This window comes from Coturnix japonica, chromosome 2, assembly GCF_001577835.2.
Source record: "Coturnix japonica isolate 7356 chromosome 2, Coturnix japonica 2.1, whole genome shotgun sequence".
Lineage (NCBI taxonomy): Eukaryota > Metazoa > Chordata > Aves > Galliformes > Phasianidae > Coturnix > Coturnix japonica.
In genome coordinates, this window is record NC_029517.1 from 57150696 (window position 1) to 57171638 (window position 20943).

The following is a 20943-nucleotide window of genomic DNA, read 5'->3' on the forward strand; positions in this document are numbered from 1 at the left end:
ATATAATATCAAACATATTTTGGAAAATATTTTCCCGTATATTTTTATTTTATCATCATTAAAAGTATGCTGTTTCTGTGTAATACCTTACAAGTTCACAGAACCAGATTCTCTACTTTCACCATTTATATCCTTGCAGTCCCAATCTCTTTAGCAGTTCAGGAAAGAGCATTTATTAGGTCATCTACAGAAAGCTTTTCTAAACTAAGGAAGCAATTGAATAGCTATGCATTATTTCATGGTATCCTTGAATATATAATAGTTACGGTCCCAATGAGATGGCAGAGCAGATCTGACATGGCTTTGTAGCCTCAATTACAGCTCAATTACAAGATTGTCACACTATTAAGAGAATGATTGAAGCTAATATCACAGAATCACACAGAATTGTAGGAGTTGGAAGGGATCTCTGGAGGTCATCTAGTCCAACCTCTCTGCTAAGGCAGGCTCCTTATAGAAGGTTGCACATGCTTTAGCAGGGAAGTTAGACAAGATGACCTCCAGAGGTCAGAGTTCATACTTTTCCAATGATACCATTTTTCTGTCAGCATCATATTTTAAAGGATACAGGCAGATGGCATCACTTACCAAGCTATTGTTTTAGATTGGCATGAGACAGAGCAGTACCTGGAGAGCATTCAAAAGTTATTATCGAAAAGTCTAACTACAGAGCCTACACGTTTGAAAAAACTTAAATACTTAGCAAATAAATACAGACATGTGCTGTGGATTATTTATTTATTTATTTATTTATTTATTTATTTATTTATTTAATTGCTGAAATGTCTGAATCCATGTGGGAGTTTAAAACACGTAAGTTCTCTTTAAAAATGGTTTGTAAAAGCACTTGCTGTAAGTCTTACCAAGGTCAGACAGGAGGTGCCTGAAGTGAACAAATGAAATAAAAATAATTCTGTATCTTTTAAAAACTACATGAAGAGCCTAGATCAGAGGCTGTCTTGTTTCTCTTATCTTGGCTGCCTACTGATTCAAGTATTTCTACAATGGAAAAAAAAAGTCAATATTTATTCAGGAGGTGTCATAGTAAGTTTTCAGAATCATCTGAATTCAGGCATAATTTCGCACAATAAAATCCTGATAGAACACATACAGAAATCCAAATATTGATACTGATTACACATATCTAAGAGTTTCTTCCTTGCTCCTTTGAATCATTTTTTTCAGAGGTCGAACTACAGTATCTAAATAATAGTTTCTTATGCTTAAAATGTCCAGAGACATTGGATGTGATTTCACGTCCTCCTTTCCATTCTGCAAATGTGTATTGCTATAAAATAGTGAGGTAAAATAGAGATACAATCAAATGGCAGAGATGTCTACCAAGATACAAATAGGTTGAAAATGCACATCCCTATGCAAGTTTTCTAGATGTTTTTTCTGCTATTAGAGTTGCCTGTTAATGGCATAAAGCCTCAAGTCTCCCTTAGAATCTGATGCATTTGAGAACATTTCTGCAGATGTGACCCATCTTTCTTGGAATGAAGCAGAAGGCTCCTTAAGCCTAACACAGCAGCATAACTGAGCTACATAGCCTCTTTTGAATGAGATATCAAGATACACACACACACACACACACACACAAGTGTAAAGGAATGAGAAAGCATACATACGCATGTAAACACAAACAAAATAGTAAGAGATGATAAGGAAACTGTCAGGATGCTGGAAACACACATGCACACAAAGATGTCCCACACATCATGTACAAGCTCTGTCTAAACTAGAACACAAGAGACAACATTACTGCAGAAACAGAGGCAAGCACACAAGGTTCTGCCATTTTGAGTGATTCCTTTTTGATAACAGCCTACTGAATTAGTCATCTTTTATGTGCTGCTTGAAGCACTAAGGACCAAAGGGGACTATACATGACTCAGTCTTGCACATTGTACCTGCTTAATTACAAGCCTTGGAATCAAAGGAAATCATATCAAGCCTGTGGCTTGGTGCTTCAGCTCTCAGTGGAGCACATAAGCTGCTCTTATGTGCACCTGTATTACAATGAGATAAGCATTTTTCAAAGAATTACTTCATTTTAGCCATACCCCCCAAGAGTTTTCTCATTGTGAGACATTCAAGATTACAATCTTTGTACAAAGATTCCTGTTTTGCCCTGTGTCCCCTTCTTCTTGAACCAATTCAGTTCTACTTTGTCCAAGTGAGAACCAAATGCAGCAAAAATCATCCATTGTATTAAAATGCACTGGGGAAAAAAAAAAAAAAAAAAAGTCAATTAAAATGTATCTTTTGTCCATTACACTTTTTCAGCGTTCAAAATTGGTTCCATGCAGCACAGGGACAATACTGGATGATCACCTGTAAAGAGTCTGCAGATAGATTGTAGACCATTTAATACTGCAGAAGGTAATACTGGATGATCACCTGTAAAGAGTCTGCAGATAGATTGTAGACCATTTAATACTGCAGAAGGTAACTCATCTGAAATGTGGGGAGACTGAGGGGTTTAAAGTCCCTACTTGGCCTAATTTGGCACAGAAAACCAACTTGCCTCTGTAAATGTGGGTAAGAATTCTACCAGCTGCACTACAGAGCCATTTACAATTCTTCTCTATAACAACGACCTTTTAGGTTTTTATAAAAATTTAAATACCTTCCTTGGAGATACTTAGGCTATAATAGTATGGAGGTAAAGTTACTTACTTCAAATGAGAGCTGGGTTAAAGCCAAGGCAAATAGGAATTCAAACTCTTTTTTTTTTTTTTTTAACATCCCAGAAGTATTCCTTAACCACCGCCTCTACTTTGACAGCTATCTTCCTATCTCTCCTTTTGTATGCCCAGAATGGAAGGAATTGTGAACAAATGGAAACACTGGCAGTCCCAAAGAAGAAGAAATAAGTTTCACTCACTAGAATTTTCAACCTCCTGCTCCCATAATCACAACTAAGAATCCTGGACCATGTCCATCATCACGATACTCCTATTTGCCTACTCAGTTATCAGACTTCCATATAAAATAATAACACTCTTTTTAACTAAGGCATGAATGTATTTAAGTAAACATTTTGACTTTTGTGAGTACAGTTCATAATATGCAAAGTGTATTTCCCATTTCTGTCCTGTCCTCTTCCATGAAATATGTGCATTAAAGTATAGACAACACAAGTAGTTGAAGCACACAACAGACATCACAGCAAAACCAGGCTGATCAAGTATAATTGACTTAGGGAAAAAAAAAAAAACAAAAAACAAACCTTAAATTAAATTTTGTACTGAGCATTAAGCCTCCACAATGAAGCCATAATGACCTCAGAGCTATGTTATTAACATCATCTACTTGGTCCACTTTATGTGTTTAGATGTTAAGCAAAGCATGTAGAATGCATTTACACAAGCCAAAACCAAAATGAATGCATTGGTCTCAGGTGCAGTATTGATCTATTCTGGTAGTCAGAAATAGAATATATATAAATACTGCATATTGAAAAAATGTACTCTGTCACTTTGCCAGACAAACATTTCATTAGTTGTAGTAAATTACTGATCTGACAGATTGCCGACAGAGCAACATTTACAATATTTTAAGGTTCATCATGTTTCCTTGTTCTTTTGTGTTGTTTTGGCAGGGAGACATAACTCATACTTTCCTATTTATCCTACTGTAATGGCAGTGCGGTGAATTATATCAGAGGTTATTTCAGCCAATCAGAAACCCTGATTAGTTGTACTCTAATTAAGGAATAATGAACAGGGAAGTGACAAATTTCCTCTTCCTCATTTATTTTTGTAATTAAATTGCATACTGTGCATCAATCAAATAATCTACATTATTAGAATTTGCAAACTTTTTTTGGAACCCACGTGTGGCTTTTTTGGCAGGAGCATTTATCAAGTTTTATGGCCAGCTGTCAAGAAATCATTAAAGCACAGACATTAAGTTATCCATCTGATAAATGTCCTCAAGGAAAGATGAAAAATAATCAGCCATAACTGTTACAAAAAAAAAGCCAGAACAGTATGTGGTGCTTCCACTGGTGTAGGAGAGGGTCAGACTTGGATGTTAAGATAATTATTTACATTGTCAGAAAATGACTCAAGCCAATAACTCCCAAGCCCTTAAACTTCTATAATTTAGTGTGTGGTGTTATTTTTCCTTCTGTAAGTCTTGATCTGGTGAAAAAGTGATAGAATAAATGGAGTGCTGAACAAATCAGAGGCAGAAATCGATACAAAGAAGGTGGATAAACTTATCTTCTGATATTTGTAAGTTCACATGAAACAAATATAAAGTACTCTGAGGTCCTAAGTGTTATGCAAGAGTAAGACTGCTTATAAAAATTAAAAATACAGGGATTTGCTTTTGAATTATTTTTTTTTTCCCCCAAAGGAAAAAAAGGCAAAAATAAAATAAGGTCCCTTCCAACCCGCACAAAAAAAAACTATGAAAATATAATTTTAGTCAAAATGCAATACTGTTTAGCTCAAATATTTCCTAGATGTCATGTGATAAGTGGAATTCAAAGCTTATAGAATGGTGCAGTTCCCACGGGACTTCTCCCTGCTCTTATTTCCTGTACCGTTCCATGTTGTTCCACAAAGTGTTTCTGTAGTGGATACTTCAAAGGGCTGTTACGGCCGTGCAGCATTATGAGAGGGAAGGAAATCTAAATAGCAATTCTCCCTTTCAGAACAAAGGTGCAAAAAAGACAAAAACTACAACTTCAACATCATACTTCTGACATATATTCTTCCTATTCTGAGAAATTTCACAGATTCACAGATTTGTCTAGGGAATACTTTGCTAGATCCATCTAAACATCTTCTTACATTTCTTCATGACCGAATGTTTTCTGCAGCTGAAAATCAAATTGTCACAAGAAAAATATTTCCACTAGGAAAATTTCAACCAGTGTTTCTACATCTCTTTCAGATGTTACTCCTTCTCAGTAATTCACAACACTTCTCTGTTTAGTTCTGTACCTGTGAAAGGTGGACAATCACATCCATACGCTCAATATTATTAGCTAGTATTCAAGCTTTTCTGGTTTTATAAATACTTTCAAAAATATATTTCCCTCTTTAGTAAGTATTTCATTATGTCCCTACTTATTGCTTCAGTTGAGTTACAAATATAAAATTAGGGTAAAAAATAACAATGATAAAAAATTCAAACATAGAAACAACATGGATGCACATGTCATCAGGACTAGCTTAGTGGATGTCTAGTGTCAAAAATGAGCTTCTCCTAATAATATATAGTATGTAGAGCATTAGTGTCTGCATAACCACTATTAAATATATGTAATAAGTTATTTATTACATAAACACATAAGTAAGTTTAAGAGAAACAATACAGTGATAGCAGTCATTAGAAAATCATTACTATTACTGAAATAAAGCCAGTTACATCTCCCTCATCCAATATCAATAACTTGGAAAAAACCTTGGAATTACTAACAAATAAGGTAGAAATAAGCATTTTCCTTGCAATTTTTACTATTTGAAATGATGCAGAAAAGAAAGGCCCACATCATAATTCAAAACTAAGCTCTATGAAAGTTTGAAAAGTCTTTTCTTAGAGAAAATACAAAATAAATTCCAGATTATGTTGTGTATAGTATTCTGTGTCAGGTGTTCTGTGCTACAATAGATTCTAATGAGCTACTTAACAATCAAAAGAGGGGTCTGTTGGTACATAGGTAAAACAGAGGCAATACACATTTAAATCTTTCAGAGATCCACACTATTTGTTAACATAAAAGTACTGCTGTGTTGTTTCTCGTCTAGATTTAGGGTCTACATAAGGATTTACCTTAAATATTCAAGAAAGTGCAAATACTTAATTCCTACTTTGCAATTAAAACAACATAGAAGGAAGTTACCTTCTATGTACCTAACTACCTCTGAAAATCGTTATTTTTCTTACCATGAAAAACAAACAAACAAAAAACTACACATGAACAAGAAACCTAACTCTAACCACTTGAACATGATAAAAAGAATAATGCCTCTTTTCCAGGGTGGGATTCCAGTTGCCTATTTCAAAAATAACAGTAGAGCCAAGCATTTCTTGTGGTCATGTAGATCAGCTTTAACACTGTACTGTTCTTAAAGAGAAAAAAAAAAAAGAAAAAAAAAGAAAAAAGAAAAAAGAAAAAACAACAAAAGTGATTCAGTTATTTTCATATAAAGAAGATAAAAACAAGTTGAAAATTCTCATGCTTTTACATTACCCCTTGCAAACAACTTCATTTTCAATTATCAACACCAACTCTGAAAATCTGACGTTAAGCTTTTGTATTTCATTACAAAAATTAGTCCACTGTAAAAATGCTAGGCAAGAGTAGCAGCCACGGTTGTTTGAATGACAGTCTGCTTTGCTTGCAAAAAAATGCCTATAGTTCATACATCCTCTAGTGTTAGCCTGCAGAGTTTGAAAGATGGGCCTTTGTATTCATAGTGTAAATAAATTCTGAATGTTTCACAGATGCAAACAAGATGATCAGATTTCACTGAAATGTCTATCACTTGAAACAGGAGATGGGAAAGAGGGCACAAAAGTTTGTATGTTGGTCTTTGCAATTAGTGAGTTCGAACATCCTATCAAATTTCAGTAAGGAACCCTTTTGAGTGAAGGCTACATGACTTTAAGCTTCCAAACAGAAATGCAATATTGATCCTCAAAAATCATTACTCTGTTAATGTAGGGGGATGGAAAAGGAAGAAAACTCCTTCCATTAAAGCTTCAGGCAAATATCACAAGGGACCTCTGAGCCTTAAATGGCTGCAACTTTGAGCAAATTAAAATAAGCAAGACTTTTCAGAATTTTAATTTAGTAAACATTTCAAAGGCCATTTTTCACTATTTCATTTTGCGAATATACCAATATGCAGCTGGGAAATCTAATTTAGGTTCAAAATCTGTTTACAATTTTGAGATCACTGCCACTATTTCTGGGGATGTTTTTTGCGTAATGCTTTTAGAGCAGAATAAAAATGTTATATAATGAGAACCAAATCCATTTAAGGCAATGGAATAGCTTTACTCTTTTACTATGTGAGTCCATCTTTTTCCCTAATTCCCTGCTTGGGAGGTCAGCATGGCAATAGTATTTTAATCACAAAGAACTGTAGTTCTAATGTCTCAAATTAAGCTCTTTATTATTTCAGCTATTTAGGAATACATAGATTCTGTACTACGTATGAATAAATATATACGTAGCTTTAGGTAAGGGTGTTTAAAAAAGAAAAAAAAAAGTTGATTGGTAAAGAAAGTATATTTTCGAATACTTAATCACTACTTGACACTGTTGACTGTATTATATTTATCATTGTCTAGAAGCAGAGAAAGTGGAAAAAATGATGTAAACAGGTGCACTCCAGTCCTATTTTTCACCATCAGTCCCTTATCTTAGAAAAGTGTTCTTGAACCATGTATAACTGTTCTCTCTCCCTAGTGACACAGACTGTTGGAGAATCCTTAAATTCAGCTGCAACAAAACTGATTCACTCAAAGAACATTATTTCCTTACCCATAAGGAGTTATTTCTCCTTTACCTAGGTTCCACGTTCATTTAGTTGTAAACAAAAAAGATATATATATATATATTTTTTTTTTTCTATTTCTCCTCATCTAATATCTTTGTATAAGAAAATCTAAACTATTCCTCTGCCCACTCATATTTTACTTGGACTCTATATTAGCTAAAGTGTTTATGTTTAGGAAGTTCTTGTGCCAGTATTATGACAGTTTTACCAAAAGCATTTAAGATTTGGCTTTGTGAGCAGCTAGATCAATGAGAAGCCCAACGGTCACAGTATAAACACAGTGACAGCCATGAAAACTCTGGATTTTTTGGCTGTTTTTGGTTTGGTTTGGGTTTTGTTTGTTTTGGGGTGTTTTTATTTTGTTGAGTTTTGGGTTTTTTTGTTTTTTTTTTTGTTTTTTTTTTTTTTTTTGTTTTGTTTTGTTTTGTTTTGTGAGGGGGAAGGTGAGGGTTGGCTGGTAAAAGTAAAACTTAACAAGAATTTACAAGTACATTCAAAACTTCCCTCATTCTGTTCTATCACGTTCAGTGTTTTGAATTTCTGTGACTAGGTGAAGACCTCTTCAGAGCAAACAACTGTGTGGCAGCACTGGAAAAAAAAACTGTCATGTTTTGAATTCATTTGAGTTCATTTGCAACTACAAAACACAACCACTTCTCTCTTCTTCTCTGCGGTGCTACCAGCCCAAGTCTCTCCTGAGTGGTATCTGCAGTTGGTATCAAAGTAGTGAGATGTTTTCTTACTGTTGGAAATTGTTCCATCTTCATCTCAAGCTGAGAGAGGAAAAAAAAAAAGATCACAAGACACTAGACTTGCTAATAATCTGTCACAGCAGGTCAGGGTCAGCTAACTTTCCTCACTGAAAAAAAAGAAGCAGGATGCAAAAGACAGAAACACAGATCTGATTTCTACAAACGTCCATCCCGTCTGCTTATCCAGATGGCCAACTGAATCACAGGAGGATGGTGTCACAGTCGCCGAGAAACCCAAGTCTTTTCTGCTTTATCATACTACAGCCAAAACTAATAACTCAACAGCAGCTAACAGAACCCTAAAGGCTTTGTGTACTAGCATACTGAGCTTTCTTGTAATCACTGTGATACCTCCAGGAACAAGGGGTGGCATGAATCATTATTTGGATGTGATAACACGACCCATACAAACATTAGGGGATAATGGGCAAGCCTGCACTCTGCAAATCGAATCACACCACGATCCATCATTAACCTAAGTGAGCTATTGCTTTATTGAAGTAGCCCTGTAAATGAATAGGTCACAGTCTATTTAAAAGCTGAGAGATTTGTTAATGCTCCAAGGACTTGTGTTCTATTAGAGCACAGAGCCTGAGTCTAGCTGAATTTAAGTATGTTCTTAAAGGATAGGTAAGAAGAAAGGGAAAACTTAACACTTATATGAGGGGAAAAAAAAAAAAAAAAGAAAGAAAAAAAAAAGATATTTCTAAATATAACTCCATTTAGGTTTTGTCCTAAAGAAAGGTAAATACACAATTGCTGACTTCAAAATACTTTATTCCTAACAACCTTCTATAGGACCAAGAGTGAAGACTTTAGGACTATATGAAAAAAAAAAGTATTTCCAGTTTATCTGAATCAACACTACAAATTAGCATTGCTCACTGAAAAGAGCTTCAGAATAAAGTTTAGGAGATTTACAATATTAAGCCATTTAATTGCTTCTTTAGGAACTCTGGGTTGTGCGTAGGCATGAGTCCATATGCTTCTTCTCTGTTCAGTTTAGATAACAGTAGTGAACTTCAGAACCAGTTATGACAATCTTTTCAAAGATTTCCCTCCTTTTTTACTGCATCCTGGCAGTTCTACTTAACTGTGGGTGCAACAGTGAACCATTTTCCAAGACTGCTGAACTGAAAATGAAGAAGGAATGTGTTCCTAAATTATCCTCAAACTAAGTTTAAATTTTAATTATATGTTTGAAAAAAATATGCCTTCCCCCCCCCCCCCCCCACCCCACAGAATCACAGAATTATCAAGGTTGGAAAAGATCTAGAAGATCATCCAGTCCAACCATTACCAGTACTTCCCAGCTAAATCATATTCATCAGCACCACATCCAAAGGTTTCTTGAACACCCCCATGGTGTTCACACTCCACCACCTCCCTGGGCAGTGCATTCCAGTGCCTCACCACCCTTTCTGAGAAGTAATATTTCCCAGTGTTCAGCCTGAATCTCCCCTGGAGCAGCTTAAAACCATTCCCTCTAGTTCTATCACCGATTACACGAGAGAAGAGGCCAAACCCCAGCTCACTACAACCCCCCTTCAGGAAGTTATAGAGAGCTATAAGGTCTCCCCTGAGCCTCCTCTTCTCCAGGCTGAACAATCCCAGCTCCCTCAGCCGCTCCTCATAAGGCCTGTGCTCCAGACCCCTCACCAGCTTCGTAGCCCTCCTCTGAACACGTTCCAGGGCCTCAATGTCTTTCTTGCAGTGAGGGGCCCAAAACTGAACACAGTACTCGAGGTGCGGCCACACCAGTGCTGAGTACAGGAGGACAATTACCTCCCTGTTTCTGCTAGTAACACTGTCTTTGATGCAAGCCAGGATGCCGTTGGCCTTCTTGGCCACCCCAGCACACTGTCGGCTCATGTTCAGCCAAGCATCAATCAGTTCCCCCAGGTCCATTTCCTACACACAGTCCTCCAGCCACTCTGTTCCAAGCCTATAGCGCTGCCTGGGGTTGTTGTGGCCAATGTGCAGGACCCAGCATTTGGTCTTGTTGAACCTCATTCCAAAGGCTTCAGCCCAGCTCTCCAGCCTATCCAGATCCCTCTGTAGGGCCTCGCTACCCTCAGGCAGATTGACATTCCCTGCCAATTTGGTGTCATCCACAAACTTATTGAGGGCACACTCAATGCCCTCTGCACTGCTACATACCTGCATGGCAGTTCTGACTAACAATGGTAGTAATGGACTTAGCAGTTAAGAAGACATTATCATGGGAAATTCTGTAGGTAATTTGGAAGGTTCAGATCCTGCAAAACAGGGAAGCAATAGGTAGTGCTAACACCTGAGACCTCTTATTTAATTTTAGGAAGGACAGAAGATTTTCTTTGTTTTTATTCATTTTTACCTTGAAACATACAAAAGCACCTATGAGTATCTCACTTGAGACTGTTGTTTCATAGCTGCCTAGTATATTCTACAAGCATCTGCTTTGCCCTTCTTGTGAATTCCAGGACCCTATTGCAGATTAACTTTGCTAACCTTACTAGAGTACCAGAAAAAGCTACTAAATATTACTCTGTATACTGTTTTCATGACTTGTTTGAGATATACTTCACCAGTGTTTTGCTCATTACACTAACTTCCTTCACTTTTCCTTTGAGACTTTCACCTGTTGGATTGAAATGCACTGTGACATGCTACTTTTATGGCAGGAGGGGAGGGTCAACTTCTTTTCTCTGGTCACAAATTCAAGAAGGGAATTCAGATTCATGTTTAAACATTTCAGCTCTTTCTACGGCCTTGGGAACAAATCCAGTGAAATACCATTCTACTGCATAATAAGGTAGCCCCCATGAACCACACACACATTTTACTCAATGTTAGACTCTAAGGCCAATTTTGCAACTGGTTAAGTATTCATTTTTCATGTGTTAACTGTGTTCAGTTTGGTTGGTAGGTAAAAACTAGGTTTTGGTACAGAAACACACAATCTGACATACTTTCTAAATTTCACACATTAAAATATATATATTCATGAAGAAGTGATACATGGGTGAAGATGTCTGCCTCTGAATACAGAGAGACAGCTGCACACCTTCCAGAAACAGCTACTGCAAAATTTAGGTACTCTCCTACTTAACTTCTGCCGCTTACTCTAGGGCCTAATGTAGGTCTTATAAACAAGAAGGAGGGATCTCCATGAACATGAAACCTTTTTGAATTGTGTTACTTGCTTCACACTGTGGCCTTCCTTTTCATGCACTTGCTTTCCCATTCACATTTGAGCACCCAGCTTTAAGTTTGAGATTGGATACCCATAATGGTTAGGAGAGAATAGGAGAACAATGGGAAGACCAAATCATTGACCTGAAATGAGGCTTATTATTTAAGAAAGGGAAAAGTCAGATGATAAGAGAGGGACAGATAGAAAATGACTCCACTTCTTCTACTTTAGGTAAATCTTCACTGTGTATACGTGTTTCTGTTTACTTGTGCTTAATAAATTCTCCATTTTCATGCATCAGCCCAATCAAGTGCAGATGTCAGACAGAAAAAAAATCATAGGAAAATCATACAAAGCTTGCCATCTGAAGAAAAAGGGTTAGATCCCAGCCATTCTGCTGACTGTTGGTCTGCTGCCAAGAAAATCCACCTTTTCATTCACAGCTTCCCTTCACTGTTTTAATCGTAGTTCCTAAGCAAAACTTTACCAATAGATATGTAACGAGCAGGGCAACTACAAGGTACCAATGTTCTGCCTGGCCAGTATTGGCTATTTGCCAATAAGAGAACACTAGTATCTTTTTGACAGAGAGTCTCCAAGCAAGGTTAAAACAGCTTTATTCCTCATCTGTGCTCCCGAAGAGACAAGGATCAATCAAAACTAAAGCCATATTCTAGAAGAATACATAACTAATGTTGGAATGCAACATGAAAGACACTGATGAATCAACTCTGTCACACCAGTTCATTGAGCTGTCTCTTCCTGAATCACATAGCTTTGTTTTTTTCTGACAGATATCAGAACCATGGCTTTTTCCATTAATGTCAGAAAAGTTGAAGTAAAGAGGTTTTACTCGTTGTTTAGGCTTGTTTCTCTTTACTATCTAGAGAATTTAAAATCAAGAACGAATCTCAGTACTATCATCTCCCTTTCTACAATCATTATCTTTCCATATGCAGTTGAATTCATCTGATAGTCAACATGTTATCCATGAGACTCACTTTGCTATTTCAAAATGTTTTCCTTCTTCTCAAGTAATTTTCAAGGTGCTTTTCTAATTCCACACAAGTCCCATCGTATTTCATGCTGTTGTCAAAGTTTTCAGTGGTGTAAAAAAAGAAAAAAATACGTGAAAAAGGAACTGAAAAAGAGACCTCTTCTGTGGGTGACAGTGCTTCCTAGTCTGCAGTTTCTCTGTCTGCGAAAAGAGGGCATGTTTGGAACAAATTCGAGTTCCCATAGTCAGTAAAGTCAAAGTGCAATACGGACATTTGTTTGGAACCTCTGTTCAGGGCTCAAAACACAGCTTGTAATTAATTTTTCCTGTAAGTAATAAGAATCTACACTGAGATAAAGAAGAAATACCAGTGGAGGCTGGAAATGAGTGGTATCCCCCAGGAGTTCATCTTGGATTTTCTTCAACATCATTATTAATGACATGGACAGTGGGATTGGCTGCACTCTCAGAAACTTTGCTGATGACATCAAGCTGAGCGGTGCAGTTGACACAATAGAAGGAAAAGATGCCATCCAAAAGAGATCTGGATAGGCTTGAGAAGCAGACCTACAAGAATCTAGAGAAATTCAATAAGCGTTGCAGTTCGTTAAGGGCAATCCCAAATATGCATACAGACTGGGAGAGCAACTCATTGAAAAGCCCTATGGAGAACTTAGTGGATGTAAAGCTTTGCACGAGCCAGCAAAGTAGAGGGCCAACTGTATCCTGGACTGCATCAAAAGATTGATGGCCAGCAGGGCAAGGAAAGTGATTGTCTCCACTTGCACTACACTATGAGACCTCATCTGGAAGAGCTTGTGTCCAGGTCTTGTGTCAGGGGCCCGGTAAAAGAAAGATGTGGAGTTATTGGAGCAGGTCCAGAAGAGGGCCACAAAGATGATCTGAGGACTGGAGCATCTATCCTAGGAAGAAAGGTTGAAGAAGTTGTGCTTGCCCCGGTGTGTGCCCCGGTGGCGCAGTGGTTAAAGATGCTGCCTTGCAACACTGGGGCCCGGAGTTCGAATCCCCTTGTGGCGCAAGTGGTAGAAGTGCCGCTCTGCTACACAGAGGCTCGAATCCCGGGGGCTGGACTCGATGATCTCTAAGGTCCCTTCCAACCCGCACGAAACCATGAAACTATGAAACTAAGCTTGGAGAAGAAAGGCTGCAAGAAGCCCTCTCAGTACTTGCATGGAGCTTACAAGCAGGAGGAAAACTGACTTTCTAAATAATCTGATAGTGAAAGAAAGATGAAGAATGTGAGGAGATTTAGGTTAGATGTTAAGATAAAATAATTTACTCACAGGGTGGTGAGGCACTGGAAAATGCTGCCCAGATAAGGTGGGGTATCCTACCTCTAGAGGCTTTCAAGACTAGATTGGATGGGGTCCTGAATGGCCTCATCTGGTGAGTGGAAGCCCTGCCCAATGTAGGGGTCCTGGAACTCCTGGTTTATTCACTAACTATGCAGACTACATATGAATGAGAAATGATTAACACCTAGCAGTACTTGTCATGGAAAGCAAGTACCTTCTTCAGCAGAGAGATTCTGAAGATAATATTGGTATATATTGAAATAATCTCTTAATACTAAGTAGACTTAAATGGCATCCTAAACTGAGAGACATAATTACCTCTTGAATGGAGGCTTCTGAACAGCAGACTGTATTTAAGAGAGATGACTGAATCTGTTACTACATCATCCTAGTTTTTAACCTCAAATAATAACCTCTCTGATTTATATTGTTGAGTTTGGCATTACCCAGGTACAAAATAAAGTTCATGTGCAAATATAAAACAATACATTAATTTAATTACCAGGTATTCCTAGATTGACAGGACCACTTATAATTATCACACAGCTACAAGTAAGATAGTACAGGAGAATCTGCTAAGAACAATTAGTATACCACAGAAGAACCTAGTCCTCCTTCCTCAAAGAAGACTTTCCTGAAAGTGAAATCTAAAGTTGAAAAAGAGAAGAGCCAACTTTCATACAAGATATGTTATCTCAGTCTATTCCATGAACAATTAGCTACCTAAACATTAACAAATTAAAAAGGTAAAACTCTCATTACACTTTTCTTAACACAGTTATAGCACTTAATATTTCAGCCAACATCCATTCTTAGCAGCATTTGTCTATTCAGTACCTGTTGCCACCATGCACCATAACTCACTGCTTTGTGATACATCAAACATGTTAAGTGCTGTATAAACTCAAATTCTCATCTCCTTTAAGGACATCACATAAAAATGTCTCAGTTTAAAGGGTATGTATAAACACACACAAACTTCTGTATACATAGAAATTCTTTAAGTGGAGACAATTTTATGAGAGATTTTGAAAGCAGAATAATATTTGGCTTCTTATAACAAACTTTACATTCCAGATCTCTCATGCTTTGCAAATGAATAGCCTGGAAGCCAACATATATAGTCATGCTGTAGGTAAATGCACATCATTTGAAGTGAAGCAGATAAATGTCAAGGAATTATAGTGGTGGGGTTTTTTTTGTTTTTGTTTTGTTTTGTTTTGTTTTGTTTGTTTGTTTGTTTTTTCTTAACACACAAAGGGGAAAAAAAAAAAAAAGAAGTAATGGATAAATCAGGAAAAGAAAAAAACAAGATAGTACGGAATCAGTTTTTCATGTTCTGTGTTTCTCACTTGCTTCCATTAATATTCTTTAATGTATCGTTTCAAACATACCAGCTGTTAGAAATGAGTGTCAGTGTGGAAATGAAATTAAAATGTGTCCAAGATTTTCTTGGATACTGACAAAATATCAACATATTTTATTGTTTAAAATGATACAACTTCTATCTTCTAAAAATGCTTTTCTTTCTGTATTTACGCTATAATTTAACTCATCTAGGTTTTCACAAGAGGATGACACCTCTGCTGCAGTTATTCAACAATGCATTATTTTTGCTTTTTTATTAACAGTTCATAGATCAGTAGGTACGACACATGCACAGACACACCACTGTTTGTCAATATTATGAAAAACATTTGGAAATGTTCATGTTCCCCCCAAAAAAGAAACAACATCGATTAATAGGAATATATAAAAACGACTTTTTTTTTCCTGATCCTCATGACTGAATTAGACAACTGTGATAACCTAATCAAAATACAATTTGTCATTACAAAACTATTTCATACTCTATTCACATCTTTACATTAACTATATGGCATGGCATTAAACTGCAAGGCAGAACTTTTATCAAACTTTGACTACTGTTGATATACAACAGTATACAATTGATATACCTAGTTGGAATCAGAACTAGTATGCCTGACAATTAGTAACATCAAGAAACTAAGAATACAGATGTAAAGAGCGTAAGTATTATGATAAGCATAAGCAATGCTATATTCATGAGCAATACATATATTTCCTTGGTAGACACTGTCATCTTCAGAATGATATCAGAAATATGTGCAGAAAATGTCATTATAGATCACAGAATCACAGAATTATCAAGGTTGGAAAAGATCTAGAAGATCATCTAGTCCAACCATTACTAGTACTTCCCAGCTAAATCATATTCATCAACACCACATCCAAACGTTTCTTGAACACTCCCATGGTCAGTGACTCCACCACCTCCCTGGGCAGTCCATTCCAGTGCCTCACCACCCTTTCTAAGAAGTAATACTTCCTAATGTCCAGCCTGAGTCTCCCCTGCTGGGCTTAAAACCATTCCCTCTAGTTCTATCACCGATTACACAGGAGAAGAGGCCAACCCCCAGCTCACTACAACATCCCTTCAGGAAGTTATAGAGACCAATAAGGTCTCCCCTGAGCCTCCTCTTCTTCAGGCTGATAGGAGAATAGTTATATATAGTTGATATTTACTATCAGTTATGACTAGCAAGAGAAAAACTTGTTCCAAATAAATTCTGTTTTTGTATTTTAAAAGTCAGTGAATACACTGAAAACAATTAGTGTTGGATCAGTTTTCTTCTATGGAACGTGTCTGAAGACAAGCCTAACTTTCTACAAGTGAGATGTCTGCAGATACTTCTATGGCCATACATATAGCAGACACAAGTATTTATCATAGTATCATAGTATCATAGTCTCGTGCAGGTTGGAAGGGACCTTAGAGATCATCGAGTCCAACCCCCCGGGATTCGAGCCTCTGTGTAGCAGAGCGGCACTTCTACCACTTGCGCCACAGGGGGGATTAGAACCAGGGCCTCCAGTGTTGCAACGCAGCATCTCTTTTGCTTATAAAGTTGATGAAAATTCATAAACTGAAAATTCATATAACATCTTAATTGCATGTATGTACATGTCTGAATAGCTTCAAAAGGTTAATGTCAGATCCTATGGGTATATTACAAATGGACTACCTGGGCTCTGGATGATTACAGAATCACAGAGTAGTAGGAAGTAGGAAAGGATCCACAAAGATCAGAGTCCAACTCCTGGCTCCACAAGTTATCAATTAAAAAAAAAAAAAAAAGAAAAAGAAAAAAGAAAGAAAGAAATGAAATGAAATGATAACAGAATCATTGAGAGTACGTAGTGGGAAGGGACCAGAAAAGATATAAGAACACTTCAAAAAAATTGTTATTATCTTGCACAGTTCTGTGCAACCTATATAATTTATTCATTCTGTTATAACTCCTTACTTAAACACCTTTTCTTAACTTTTTATAAAGCATTTATAACTACATCTTTAAGATAGTGTGATAGAAGTATACAGATTAAAAAAAAAACCAAAAACAAACAAAGGCAGATGCATCATGTGTCAACATTTTGCAAAATATTATGCAGGAAAGTATGTAAAATAATATGAATACTGGAAAAGTTGCCAGCCTAAAAATTACTTATGAAAAAGCAATTTAGGAATTTGCTACCCTATAAAATTTTAACATCAACTCTAGCAGTACCATTGAGCTAATGGGTTATTTAAGGTTGAAAGAAAGCAAAATAAGCATTTACTTTCCTTCTGAGCACTCATTACTAGTCATCTTTTTCTTCAGAAAAACAAAACCCCAACTGATGGATACAAAATGAGAAACTGCATATAGCAAGACAACCATAACACTCGCATTTGCCTTTTTTGTTGTCTATTCTATATTGTATGTCACTGCAATTGAAGCAGAATTTTTTTATATATATGTATGTATATAGATACATAATAGATAAATAATTGTATATTTGCAGGAAATGCTGTCTACATATTGCAAATAGAAATGAAATTCTGGGAGACTGTATTACCTCTGTTTGGTGTACCATTCAACAAATACTATACACTTGACATTCAGAACAGCTGGGGGCAGAGGGAGAACAAACTAATTCAAATTAAATAAACTCAGTGAAAAACATTGTACATAAAGTAGCCATGAATAATAAATAATAATAATAATAATAATAATAATAATAATAATAATAATAATAATAATAATAACTTTTTATAGAATTCTTTTCAAAATACTGCATTTTAGTTCTTGTTTCCCAGAAAGAGAATCTGCTTTCTCTGTGCAACCTCTAACAGGAACTAGATCTCAGCAAGAGCAACATCAGGCAACTAGTTTGATAAGCTGAGATTGAAGCCTTTGTTCTGTGTGGTGATATGTTCTGAAGCACTCAGAATAGTTCAGCAATTAATTGCTTACGACTCCTGCAGTGTAACCTCCTAGCTTTCACATCTGGGGAAGTATTTCATAAGAAGCCTTGAAAACTCTGAACAACACATAGTGATCAATGAAAGGTCTAATGAGATGTTCAGACGGCTGAAATAAAGACCTCCGGACCAAACAGTGAATTTTCTAAAGTCCTGATTTTATGGAAACATTTCAGTTCCAATCTACTTTCGACCTGAAATGCAATCATATACACAGCAAAAGGTATGCTGTCATAAGACCTACTTAGTATTCCTGTATTGCAAGTTCTTTTTTTGTTTTGTGTTGCTTTTTTTTTTTTTTTTTTTTTTGTGATCTCTCTCTGAACTTGAAAAAATCACCAGAAATCCCAACTGCTCATTGATGTCATCCAGCAATAAGATAGTCTGCTTTCCTATTTAGTTATGTATAGATATTTGCAGATACAGAAAGAAAAGCTGTTAACCATACCTCAGTACATGCAAAAATTAGCACAAAGCCCATCATCACCACAGTATGCTTTGGGAGGAATGTTTAAAATACAAGAAACATGTAGCCTTCCTCATCTATACTAAACATTTGGAGCTGAGATACTAAAGCCACAGCCATTCACATTTGAAGAGTACGTGAAATATTCATCAAGACAAGTACCTTCACAGATCCCTGTTATAGACATTCACAGAGTGATTTATAATTCAGGTCTAAAATCACCATTAAAATGTTTGCATAAGGATTATGTATGTTCTACTGCTCATCACATGATTAATTTGTAGAAGATGAACTTGAAACATTACAATAATACGGCATGGCTTGCATCTGAACATCTTGGATGTCAAGACTACATTTCATTTCTCACTATTACATTATTTCTGCAGTGACTTTTTTATTTTATTTTTTTTATTATTATTTTATTTATTTATTTATTAAGGGAGGAAGCTGCTCAGGTGTTTTCAAAGTCACATCAAGTCAAATTTCCATTTCTTACCTTCCGGCTTTTAATTGCACCTTATCATTTCAAAGGTCAGTGCTGCAGAAATCCACCCCCTCACATTCCCCCCATCCTCCACACACACAAGGAAGACTGAGTGTTTAAAAAGATTTTAACAGCACACAAATACAGTCACTTGAAGTTTCACACCGTCACTTACTTATTTTTCCTTCCAACCGCACTAAGCCCACAGTTTGGCACGGTGCATTCTCAGCACTGCTCACCGCAAACTGCACTCCGTGGCCGGGCGCCTCGGAGCCGAGGACCACAGAAGAGAGCAGGACTGCGGACAGCTCCCTCCGTCCCAACTCCCCTCCGGTCTCTTCCCTCCCTCGGGCACCGCCGGCCCTCCCACTTTGCTGGGAACTCGCTGAAGTTTGCGGTGCGGAGCACGGAGGCCACCCGCCCGCCCTCCCCGCAGCCCCACGCAGAGCCGGGCCGCTCTCGGGGCGATGTAGGGTCCGCACTCCGCAGTCCGCTCCGCCGCGCTCCCGGCCGGGGCGCAGCACGCAGCCCTACCTGCTGCACAGAGCCGCAGCAGCACCCGCACCGAGACAGTCCTCAGGATCGCTGTGGCAACAAACTGCCCGTCCTCGGGTCACCCCTCATTCACAAAGGATCCCACGGGCAGGAGAGGCAAGGTAGAAAGCACGCTGTTACCGGCAGAGGCTGGGTCCCTTCTCAGAAATGAGCGAATCCCTCGCAGTGGTTCCCTGCACATTTACCCTTCAGATCGATACCGCTCCAGCAGCAGCTCGAGCTCAGCTGCAGCTGAGAGAGAGAGCAGCCAATTGCTACCGTGGCTTCCCTCACTGCAGCCCCCTCCCACAGAAACACACGGACTGCATTGGAAATTGTATGAGTTGGGAAAAGTAGTTTTAACCCCTTACTCGGAAGCCACCCTGCCCTTCTGGAGCTACACAGCAGCTTTCAGTTTCTTTTCACATTAAGAAAGGCTCAGACAATAGCCCCTCTCTGGACACTGGAAAACTAGGTAGTGCTCAATGAGAAAACCAAAAGACCTTAAAATGCAATCAACTCACTGATAAGATGATAAATTTGCCACCTACTAGATATAAAATAAATATGACAAAATAAAAATAAATAAATAATAATTTAAAAAAAAAACAAAAACAGCCCCAGAAAATTACATTAAAATCTACCATCCAGAAATCATTGTTCCCCCTCCCACAGCCTTATTGTCTTTCTGACCATGAAGTGTGCCTGAACTGCAAGCAAACAAGAAAAATATAACTTAAATTGTGGCATATACAGTCAAAAGAAGGCATACAGAAGAGATTTTTATTTTGACTGGAATTTAATTTATAGCTTTTTTTTTTTTTTTTTTCATCAAGGATGTTGAGTGCTTTACATTTTATGAAATACCTACTTTCACACTGTGAGTGTAAATATGGCGCTTAATCATTTATTTCTTGGCATTAATTTGTAGTCAAGAACTGCTGTCAAATAGGTAAAACCTAAGAGCTTGTATTTTGAACTTAAGAACCGATAATAACAAAGCTCCACGAATTCTTGTTATGTTAAAAAAAGAACTTTATATTCTGAGGAAAATAGAAGATGGAATATACTAGCACAGAAGTATGTCAGCCACATAACCTTTAAGTGTGCCCCCTCAACATGAACAATGCAATCTTCATAACATTTCAGTATCTTGAGCTTTGTACTTGCAAATGAGACAACCTCGTCTAGTAAAAACACACGTAGGTTTCCTCTACTTAGCAGATAAGAGTGCAGCACTATATATAATGTAATACTCCATTGACAGAGACAGGCAAATGAATTACAGACACATGCACAGATTTTCAAGTGGCAGGCAGCAGCTTCATTAATTTTAGTTAAAGAGGAAAAACATGCAAGTGCA

General features: G+C 37.3%; 1 protein-coding gene across 1 annotated transcript in view; it reads right to left on the reverse strand.

The window, feature by feature from the left end:
• CDH12 (cadherin 12) overlaps nucleotides 1-19947 on the reverse strand; it is a 497894-nt gene extending 477947 nt beyond the window's left edge. Inside the window, exon 1 of the mRNA XM_015854453.2 lies at nucleotides 19581-19947. The gene's annotated coding sequence lies outside the window, so the exon portion shown is untranslated. The remainder of the gene's footprint in view (nucleotides 1-19580) is intronic.
• Between the last annotated feature and the right edge of the window lie 996 nt (nucleotides 19948-20943).